The sequence below is a fragment of the Orycteropus afer genome, unplaced genomic scaffold (assembly GCF_000298275.1).
Source record: "Orycteropus afer afer isolate SDZICR_OR568_19922 unplaced genomic scaffold, OryAfe1.0 scaffold00119, whole genome shotgun sequence".
Classification (NCBI taxonomy): Eukaryota; Metazoa; Chordata; class Mammalia; order Tubulidentata; family Orycteropodidae; genus Orycteropus; species Orycteropus afer.
This window is the reverse complement of record NW_006921706.1, coordinates 1,824,546-1,835,190: the sequence shown is the minus strand read 5'-3', so window position 1 is coordinate 1,835,190 and position 10,645 is coordinate 1,824,546. Positions and strand designations below refer to the sequence as shown.

Below are 10,645 nucleotides of genomic sequence, written 5' to 3'. Positions count from 1 at the left end.
AAGCTGGAGGCTTTTCTTCACTTAGACAGCTGCTGGTTGCTGAGGCTGACAAGCCCAAGGTTGGCAAGTAAAAAGGCACCATCCCAATGTTACTAACAACATGGCAGGCCACTAATCAAGTCCAGCTGAAGTCCCAAGATCGGCAGGGCATGGAAGGCTGTTGTATCATGACTTGGCTACATGCAGGGTTCAGTGTGCCAGCTGTTCCAATAGATTCCACCAAGCAGTTAATTACCAGTCTCACCATGGGAAATAACTACATCCAGCTCCCCAGCCACTCAACCAGGCTCAGCCAAGTTGACACACAAACTTAACTACCACTATAGGTATTATTAAATAGCAGTAAAAAATAAATATTTAGTAAATGAATACTACATATTAGAAATACCCTCATTTATCAATATAAAAACTAAGTCAAGCACATTGGTAAAGCTCTCACACCATGTCAAAGGAATTATTAGAGTATAACCACTTCATTAAAGGACTGAGACTCATTAGTGACCCTAAAAAAAAACTGTTTTAGGCTCGTTTCAGCAGCACATATACTAAAATTGGAACTATATAGAGAATATTAGCATGGACCCTGCAAAAGGATGGCACACAAATTTGTAAGTGTTCCATATTATACAGAAAGGAAAAACTTTCTCTTGCTCCCATATCCTTTCATATCCTTCTTTTTGATTTAGTTATTTCCCTATTCCTTGATAAAACCTCAAAAATCATCCATAGTTTTCAGATCTTCTTTAGTCACAAGAATAATTATATATAATTAATTAAATTGTCTATTTAATGTAATAATCAAAACTACATATATCAATGGGAACAAAATGGTGGTTTAGTCAGATATCCCATGTCACACTCCATAGTAAAAATATGTGAAACAGATACAGATCACAGAGTAGCAAATAGAAGCATGAAAAATTAGACTGAACACCGAATAGAAGGAGAAACTGAATGAAAACTGAACAAGGAGAGTGTCAGCCAGCTCAGCACAGTACGGCCATCTTGAGGTAAAGCAAACAGCATTCCCAAGTGAGAAGCATAGGAAGGTAACTTCATGAAATCCCCACTAGGAGACAGAGACACTGTAGAAAAATCTGGAGTGAAGCAAGATGAGCAGAATATGAACTACATCTAAGGAGGAAAATTGCAGGAATGTGGGCTAGAGCTCCAGGGACCCAGGTGACCACAGAGCAGGCAGGGAGCCAGAAAATATAGATAGGACTACTCACCAGCAGCCATAATGGTTGTTTGGGTGGAAGGTGCTCACAGAGGGGAGGTTCTGTGGAGAGGTGGTTGGAGATAATGGACTCTGGACAGCACCTTCCCATGGTTGAGTCAGAACAAGCACCTGAACACTGGCTGAAATAGGCAAAGAGTGCCCTGGCACCATGCTAGTGACCAGCACAACCAGAACAATACATTCCCCTCCTTTCTCCAGTGACCAGAGAGGTGTGGTTGCTCACCCCCACCCACATGGTGACCAGTTGTATACCTACCACACTTCCCCAACCAGCAGTCCATAGTGAACATTCTTACCCTGTTGGATAGATGATTGGTGGCATGTACAACCAGCCTACACCTCAGCCACCCTGCACCTCCAATGGCTGGCAGCATGCATTCCTAGATCTCTTGTTGCACTGCCTTCCACCGCCCTGGTGATTGGTGGCATATGCTTTCACCCTGATGGCCTCACAGCCAGTGGCCCACACTCTAGTGGATCACTCATCACACAACCCCACTACCCCAGGGATGAGTAGCACTCTCTTGCCCACTGCCATCCCACTCCCCTAGCAGCCAGAGGCACATGCAGAGTCATGCCTCCCAGTGCACCACTCCCCTCAGTAATTGCCCTTGCACACACATGTCCCCCCCATGGCTCTGTCAACTGATGGTGTGCCCACCACCACTCCAATAATCAGCAGTGCACACTCCTGTCCCTCTAGATAATTGACTGACAGCACACACACTCCTGCCTACTTGCTGATCTGTAGTACACTGTCACACCACCAACTGGTGACTGAAAGTTCACCCTAGTACCAGCTACTCTTCCCCAATGCCCTGGCCCCAAGAACTAGTGGTTCAAATTCCTGTGCCACCAGCCCAGAGACCAGTGACCCATGCACCCTGACCACCAAGCAACCAGTGAAGGTCACCCACAGTGTCCATAATCCACCATTGGCAAGAGTGCACCCTGTATCCATACCTGGTAACTGGCCTGCAAGACACATCTCATAAACAACACGTAGCTCATCTCAGTATGTGTCATCTGCACTTCTGTGTAATAAGAAGGAATTCCAGTGCCCTCATCCAATGTCTGACCACCTACACTGTCACACATCCCACACTCAGACAATACCAGCAAGCCAACTGTACATGCACTGAAATCTCATGATCCCACCATCTACTGAGATCCCAATTTGTACATACACAAAGGGCCTATCCCATACATTTGGGAAGCACTCCCTTTCAGTGGCTATGGAGAAATCCTGCCCTGACCTCCAGAGCTTGCTAGCACCAACCCTGAAGGACCCTATGGTCTTACAAGGACTGGGGAGGGACCCTGACCCACCCAACAACACATCACCCATATCAGAGAAAGAATATAGTCTCCCAATTCCATTCACCTTAATGCCTCAGAGACAACAGCCTAATCACATGAAGGAACAGGACAAGATGGCTCTCCCAAGTGAGCAAAATAAAGGGACAGATAACCTTTCTGAGGAATAGATGGTAATAGAACAACCTGATTAGGAATTCAAAAGACATATATAGGATCCTCAAAGAGATAAAAGAAAGCACAGACAACAAAAACAAAACCCTAGAAGACTTCAGAAAAACATCAAAAGAACCAAATGAAAAATACAATTGGAAGCCATACAAAAACAACAACAAGAAATATAGAAGACTAACAATAAAATATGAGCAATAGATAACTCAATGGAAGGACATGAAAGTAGAATTCAATCAATGGAAGAAACAATCAGCATAACAGAAGACCAATCCCTAGATGCTAATCTGTTTGAGGAACAATCAGATTCTAAAACTGAAGATAGCTTAAGAGTTATGTGGGTCACTGTTGCTGCATGAACTGGTAACTCAAAATTTACCCCCAAATGTAGAGGGTGCTGTGAAACCAAAGAAATAAATAGGCAACTCAAGGATGGCAGCAAAGGAGTTTATTAAGGGAGACTTACATACAAGGCAAGTCCTGTGTGGAACCAGGACCAATGCAATTCTCCATAGGGGTATTTATGCTATAACCATTCAATGGCATTCGTCAGCCCTATCACTCATTAGCAGTGGGACATAGGAGACTAGCCTACTATTTGGGAAGGCAACTTGGGAAGGAGACAACAGAAGCCATGGGTTTCTACTTGGCTCAAAACAGACAGAGGTGGGTTTCACCAGCACACTCTGTTCAGGTACCAATCTACCTAATCCACACCAGAGGTGATAAACACCAACAAGCACTGCAGTCTCCTACCAAGATGCAGGTTTCTGTAATAGTCTGAGTCCAGGAAAAGGTGATGTTGTTCCCCTCCCCTCTTTGTCACAGAAGCATGAATATGCCCCCCACATGTCTCTCACAGCTACCCAACTGGTTCTGCCCAGAGGCGCCACACTCCAAGGAATGCCTCCAATGCTTGAGAAGGGGAGCTGTCAACAGACCTGGCATCTGCTTTTGTGGGAATGCCTGGCTTAAGTCAGTAACTGTGTACATACACACACACACACACACACACAAAGAGCACATATTATCTGATGTTTACCACTCTTCATGGTTAGGGCAGGGTCACTGGTTCCTCCCTCAGGTCTCTTTGCTCCACCCTCATTTGCAGTTGGATTCTCCTACAGATGTAGTCAAAGCCACTCTCATGAGGACACACATCCTTAGAATGTATTCTGGTATTGAGGAATATAAACTTGATATGGTTTAGGGGGAATATGCCCCATCTATAGGATCAGGAGTGCTTACACCACTGGACTTTCCACCATACTCATCAATTATCAATTGCTGGAAGGGTGGGATGGTGGTGCTTTGAAGCCCCTCAGGGTTTCTAGAGATAAGAGTACATTTTCTCCTTATCAACCAGAGCTAGACCCCATTGCCTGTTTGTCCTCTATTGTGACATCTACATGGGGCCTCCTGGGAGCTCTGGTGGCATACTGTTTAAGGCATTTGACTGCTAACCAGAAGGATGGCAGTTCAAACTCACCAGCCAGTCCTTGGAAGGAAGACTGGGCAATCTACTTCCATAGAGATACTGCATCGGAAACCCAAGGAGGGGTTGCTATGAGTTGGGGCCTCCAGACCCACTGGAGGGACCTAACCTGTGAATGATACACAGTCACCCCTAGTCCTTAGAGATTAGCAAGGCCTACCTGCAGGCAAGGGGGCACTTCTTCACGGGTGCAGTAGGACTCAGAGGGTGGTACTGTTACTCTGGCTTCAGATTCTTCCAAAGGTAGACAACCAACCAACTGCAGTTTTGGTCAATCTTTTCTATTGCCATCTGGCAGCCAGTAAATCCACCCACATCTGCTTTCGGGTTACTTTCAAAGGATGGTCATTCTGCAAGCTTTTCAAACTTCCTTTTCTCCTTCTTCCTACAGCCCACACCTTTTCCTCTAGCCCTCAGTTTCATCTAGTCAGCTATATGGCTTATCTCACCTGGTAAACCATCTGGTCCATTAAGGGATTTATTGTGGCTACCAGTATGCCATACCTGGAGGGTGGAACTGCCTGCAAGATCTTTCTTTTTTTTCCTGCAGTAAAGAATTCATGGTCTGGTCTCCTGAAGTGTTTGGCATAAATGGTACAGTACATACCTAGCTCCTATATTAGTTGTTGGAGCTCCTCTACAGAAGATCACTTCCCAATCATTCTAAGGATGTCCCCCTCATTTGGTCATGCTTTTCTACAAACTCAGAGTGACCCAATCCATGAGAGTATGTGTGTCCTGTGTTCCAAGAAGCATGTAAGTACTGCAGGAGAGTGTAGGAGTTGTGTTACTGGTCATTTTCTCTGTAACAGCTCCATTTAAAGAGACACTATCACCCTGATATCCCACAGTCATAACTAAACTGCAATGGTCTCCTTTCCTTTCTGCTGGAATTTCCTATGCAGTTTTGTCAACTCAATGAATATGTATTCCCACAATGTCATGGAACTGGCAGGCAAAATTTCCTGCCTATACTCATCAGGCTTGTGGGTAGCTTTCATCTTATGGGAAATTAGTGGCTGTGCCCAAAGGGCTGCTATGCAAAGCCAGGCTCCTCTACCATCACCTCCACACATCCAAGACACTTTCTAACTTGCTTTCCAAAGGATTTCAGATGTTTGTGTCCCAGTCACCCTTCATCAGCATTGTCCTGACCTTTGCTTTCAGTGCTTTCCTCCCTTGCATTTTTGGAAACCTGAAGGTGACTGTTTCTTGCTGCTCATACTGCTCATAGAGGAGGCTATTCACAATGCCAGCCATGTCCACACACAACTACTGTACATCCCTTTCCAACTGTAATTCTGCCTGAAATGCTCTTACATGTGCTTCAGTGGTTAACTGGACATCATTGGCCAGCCAAATGGTCCAGAGAAGCAGCTACCCATGGCTGTCACCCACTTTCCTAGCCTCTTGTCCACATTGTCCACACTTATGAAAGCACATGTTTTCTCACAACCATACTATGCCACTAAGTGTCCATGCACGTCAAGAACATGGGCCAAACCTCCACATATATAGGTTGCTGGCCAACCCTGGATTTTCCCCATAGAAGCCTCACTGCCATTCACCATTTCCTCAGTCTCCTGGCTGGCTCACCAACTGCTGCTGCATGAACCAGTAACTTGATATTTTTTCCCAATATTCAGGATGCCATGAGACCAAAGAAAAAAGCAGGTAACTCCAGGATGGCAACAAAGGAGTTTATCAAAGGAGACTTTCATGAAAGCCAGGGTCTTGGTTGGCAGCAGAACCAAGGCAATTCTTCACTCTCCCCAGTAGGAGGAAGGGATTTTATGGATATGGTGAACAATAATAGCTACATGCCAACTTTCAGCTTACAAGGCCACTGCAGCAGGAGTTACAAAAAATGATTAAATAAATGGAAATGAGCTTGTAGACAGCAAAAGGTGATCATGTTCAGCCTCACAAAGCCTGTTTTCCCTTCAGACACAGAAGGAAGAATTTACACATAATTGAAATTCTGGAAGACAGGGAAAAAAGCAGAGGATTGTGAAAATATATTGAGATAATTTTCCTAATATCTTGAAATGAGAAGAAGTTTTCCATCTAAGAAACTCAAGAAACCTTATGCAGGATAGACCGCAAAAGAAAGTCACCAAGAAATATCACTATCAACTTTCTAAAATAAAAAGAATTCTGAGAGCAGCTTATGGAAAAATGAAATATTACACATAAAGGGGACCCAATAACACTAAGCACTGATTTCTCGGCAGAAACCATACAGCCAAGACAACAGTGGGATGAGATATATAAAACCATGCTAGAGAAGAATTGCCAACCAAGAATCACATATCCAGCAAAATTAGCTTTCAAATATGATGTGAGACATATTAAGGGGATATTTTAAAAACCAGACCAGACCAACCTTATAAGAAATATTAAAGGATGTCCTTCAGACAGAGAATTAATGACATCAGACAACAATCTGAGATCAAGAAACATGACAGCGTCACCCAGATACCATCCCAGATGAAAAACTCTCAAAAGTAAAGCAAATCTGCAAAATGGAAAACAGGAAACCAGAGATGCAACTTTTAAATGATGACAACTTCCAAAGGAAAGGGACAATAAATGGTGTTGTTCTCGAACTTCTATATATAGAGAGTGTCAAGGCAATAAAGATATAACAGACTGTTTTAAACTTAGGAAGATAGAGTTTCAAAGTAACCACAAAAAAAATTACCAAAATAAAGAAGAAAACTGAAAAGAATCAAGAAGCATAAAATTGACAACAACAGAGGATATGAAAGGAATATCCACAAACAAAAACAACTCAGCAAAGAAAATTAAACAGAACAAAAACTGTTCACACCATCAAAAAATAAATAAATAGAAACATAACAAGAAGACAGCAGTAATTCATACCTATCAATAATCACACTGAATGTAAATGGTTTAAATGCAAGGAGTGGTCAAATGAATTTTTTTAAAAAAGACCCATCAATATGTTGCCTACAAGAAACAGACATTAAATACAAAGGGATAAATAGGAAAAATTAAAAATAAATAAATAGATAAGTAGATAGATAAATAAATAAATAAATAAAAGGATGGAAATGAATGTGTAAAGCAAACAGTAACCAAAGGAACAGGAGTGGCAATAATAATCTCTAATTAAACAGATGAAGCCAAAATCCATTGTAAGAGACAAAGAAGGGTGTTATATAATGACTGAAAGATCAATTAAGCAAGAGCACATAACCACAGGGAATATTCAGGCAACCAATGACAGATCTCCAAAATAAGTAAAACAAAGTAAGAACTGAGGAGAAGTAAATAGTTCTATAATATATTTTAACATATCATTTTCAAAAGACAGAACCAGAAACTCAATAAAAATACAAGAGATCTAAATACAATCAACCAACTCAACCTTATAGACATATACAGAACACACTACCCAACAGCAAAGCAATACACATTCTTCAATACACATACATTATTCTCCAAACTAGACCAATTTTAAGCCACAAAGCAAGTCTCAATAAATTCAAAAACATCTAAATAATACAAAGCATCTTCTTTGGTCATAGTGTCATAAAACTAGAAATCAATAACAAAAAAAAAAGGGCAAAAAATTAAATACACGGACACTGAATGGTACTGTTTTAGTGACTTTGTGCTGCTCTAACAGGCATACCACAGGTAGAATGGTTTTAACAAACAGGTGTTTATTGTCTTAGAGTTTGAGACGCTAGAAGTTCAAAGTGCCAGGCTCTAGGGGCTGGGTGAAAGCCCTTCAAACTCAGGCTTCAGCTCTGCCTCCTGCTCCCAGCCCACTGAAGCTGCAGGCTTTTCTTCACTCAGGCAGCTGCAGGCTGCTGAGGTTGACGAACCCAAGGTCAACAGGTAAAGGGCACAGTCGCAATATTACCAAACAACACAGCAGGGCACTAATTCAAGTCCAGAAAAAGTCCCAAGATCGTCAAGGCATGGCAGGCTGCTAAACAACAATTTGGCTACATGCAGGGTTCAAGCGTGCCAAAAAGCTAGACATCTTCCTCAAAGCTGCTTCTTATATACTGAAAGCAGATCACATCCCTAAAGCAGCTACTCAGCTACTCCAGTAGATTCCATCATGAAATCGTTTGCCAATCTCACTGTGGGAAATAACCACATCCAACTGCCCAGCCACTCACCCAGGCCCAGCCAAGTTGACATATAACCTTAACTACCACAAACACCTTACTTAAAAACCACTGGGCAACAGAAGAAATTAGAAAATTCTTAGAATCAAATGAGACTGAAAACACAATATCCCAAAACTACAGCAAACACAGTGTTCAGATAAGAATTTATAGAATAAGTTTAAACATCTTAAAAGGGCCCAAAATAATAGTGCAACCCTGTAATCTGAAAAATTAGAAAAAGAGCAGCGAAAGAAGGCCACAGTCACAAGAAAAGAAGAAAATGAACATCAGAGTGACCCCTCCTTGGGTTTCCAAGGCGGCATCTCCACAGAAGTAGATTGTCCAATCTTCCTTCCAAGGAGTGGCTGGTAGGTTTGAACTGCCAGCCTTTTGGTTAGCAGTCAAATTCCTTAGGCACTATGCCACCATAATAAACCTAACTTGGTATATAAATCACTCATACAATTATCAAAATACTACTGAAGGAACTAAAAGAGGTATATAAATGAAAAAATATTCCATGCTCATGGGTTGGAAGATGTAAAATTGTGAAAATGTCAATACTACCGAAAGCAATATATAGGTATAATATAATTTCAATCCAAATCCCAACAAAATTCTGTAATGAAATGGTAAAACTAACATCCAACTTTATCTAAGAAGGAAAGAAGCCAAGAATAGCTAAAGCAATATTGAAGAAAAAGTGTGAGGTCTCTCAATTTCTGATACAGTCACATTAATCAAAATAACCTGGTACTGGTTCAATGACAGACACATAGACCAATGGAACAGAATTAAGAACCCAGAACTAAATGCGTCCATCTATGGACAAAGGGTGAAAATCCATTCAACGGGGAAAAAACAGTCTATTTAACAAATTAGGCTGGCAAAACCAGTCGTCCAGTTGTAGAAAAAAGTAGCAGGATCCTTACCTCACCCCATGCACAAAAACTAACTGAAAATGAATCAAAGACCTAAATGTTAAAGCTGAAACTATAAAGCTCTTGAGAGATAATACAGAAAAAAAAAAACATAGGATTTAATTTTTGGCATAAATGGCCTATTAAACACAACTAATGATGCGTGACTAATAGAAGATAATTAAGATAATTAGCTCCTCCTAAAAATTAAGTATCTATGCAAATCAAAAGGAGCTCTGATAGCGTAGTGCCTAAGACACTTGACTGCTGACCAGAAGGCTAGAGGTTCAAACCCACCAGCCACTCCTTGGAAGGAAGGTTAGGCAATCTACTATCCATAGTGATACTGCCTCGGAAACCCAAGCAGAGGTTGCTATGAGTCAGGTCTGATTTGACGGCACATAACAACAACAACATGCAAATCAAGAACTTTATGATAAAGAGTAAATTTACCTCAGTAAATGTTCATTTACATATTCAATTGTGCGACTACAATAATAACTAAAAAATATGTATGTAATTACATAGGTAGAAGTGTATGCATATACATCTATAGAAAGGCATATGTAAGCATGTCATGTGTAAGTATAGGTGTATCTATACTCACTGTTGTCAAGTCGGATCTGACTCATAACAACCCCTCCTTGTGTTTCCAAAGCAGTGCCACTACCTAAGTAGATTGCCCAGTCTTCCTTCTGAGGAGTGGCTGATGGGTTTGAGCCCCCAGACTTCTGGTTAGCAGTCGAATGCCTTAGGCACTACACACAAGAGCTCCTATATATATCTATAGCCATATGTAAACATAAGTCTGTGAGTATTAAATATAAATCCATAGACATAATAAAGCACATGGGGGCACAGCTTTTGAGATTTCACAGACGTATCCAAACAACTCATGAAATTGGTTTGCTGGGTTGAAGATCTTAGAACCATAGTCTTGTGGGATAATTTAGACAACTGGCTTAAAAAAGTTTACAAAGTTAATATTCTACAATCTTAGTTTTGTGACTAATGACTGGGGTCTTAAAAGCTACAAGCAACCATCTAAGATACTCCTACTGGTCTCTACTCATCTGGCATCCAACAATCAAGGAAACCAAAGATTCAAGGAAGAAACTAGTCTACAGGACTAATAGCCTACACAGACATGGCCTCTTTTAACCTGAGACTAGAAAACATAGATGGTGCTTGGCTACCACTACCAACTGTCTGACCAGGGACACAATAGAAAAGGTCCCAGTTACAATGGGAGAAAAATCCAAACAAAACTCAAATTCACTTGGGTGGGGGGGACAGAATTATTAGTGCAGGAACCCCTGAGACGACTGTCCTAAAGTACTCTGTTAAC

At 41.4% G+C, this 10,645-nt stretch overlaps 1 non-coding gene across 1 annotated transcript; it reads left to right on the top strand.

Moving 5' to 3' along the window:
* Positions 1 to 523: 523 nt before the first annotated feature.
* LOC122150316 lies at positions 524 to 627 on the top strand. The gene has a single exon (XR_006163602.1). It is a non-coding gene; the product is annotated as a U6 spliceosomal RNA (small nuclear RNA).
* The last annotated feature ends 10,018 nt before the right edge of the window (positions 628 to 10,645 follow it).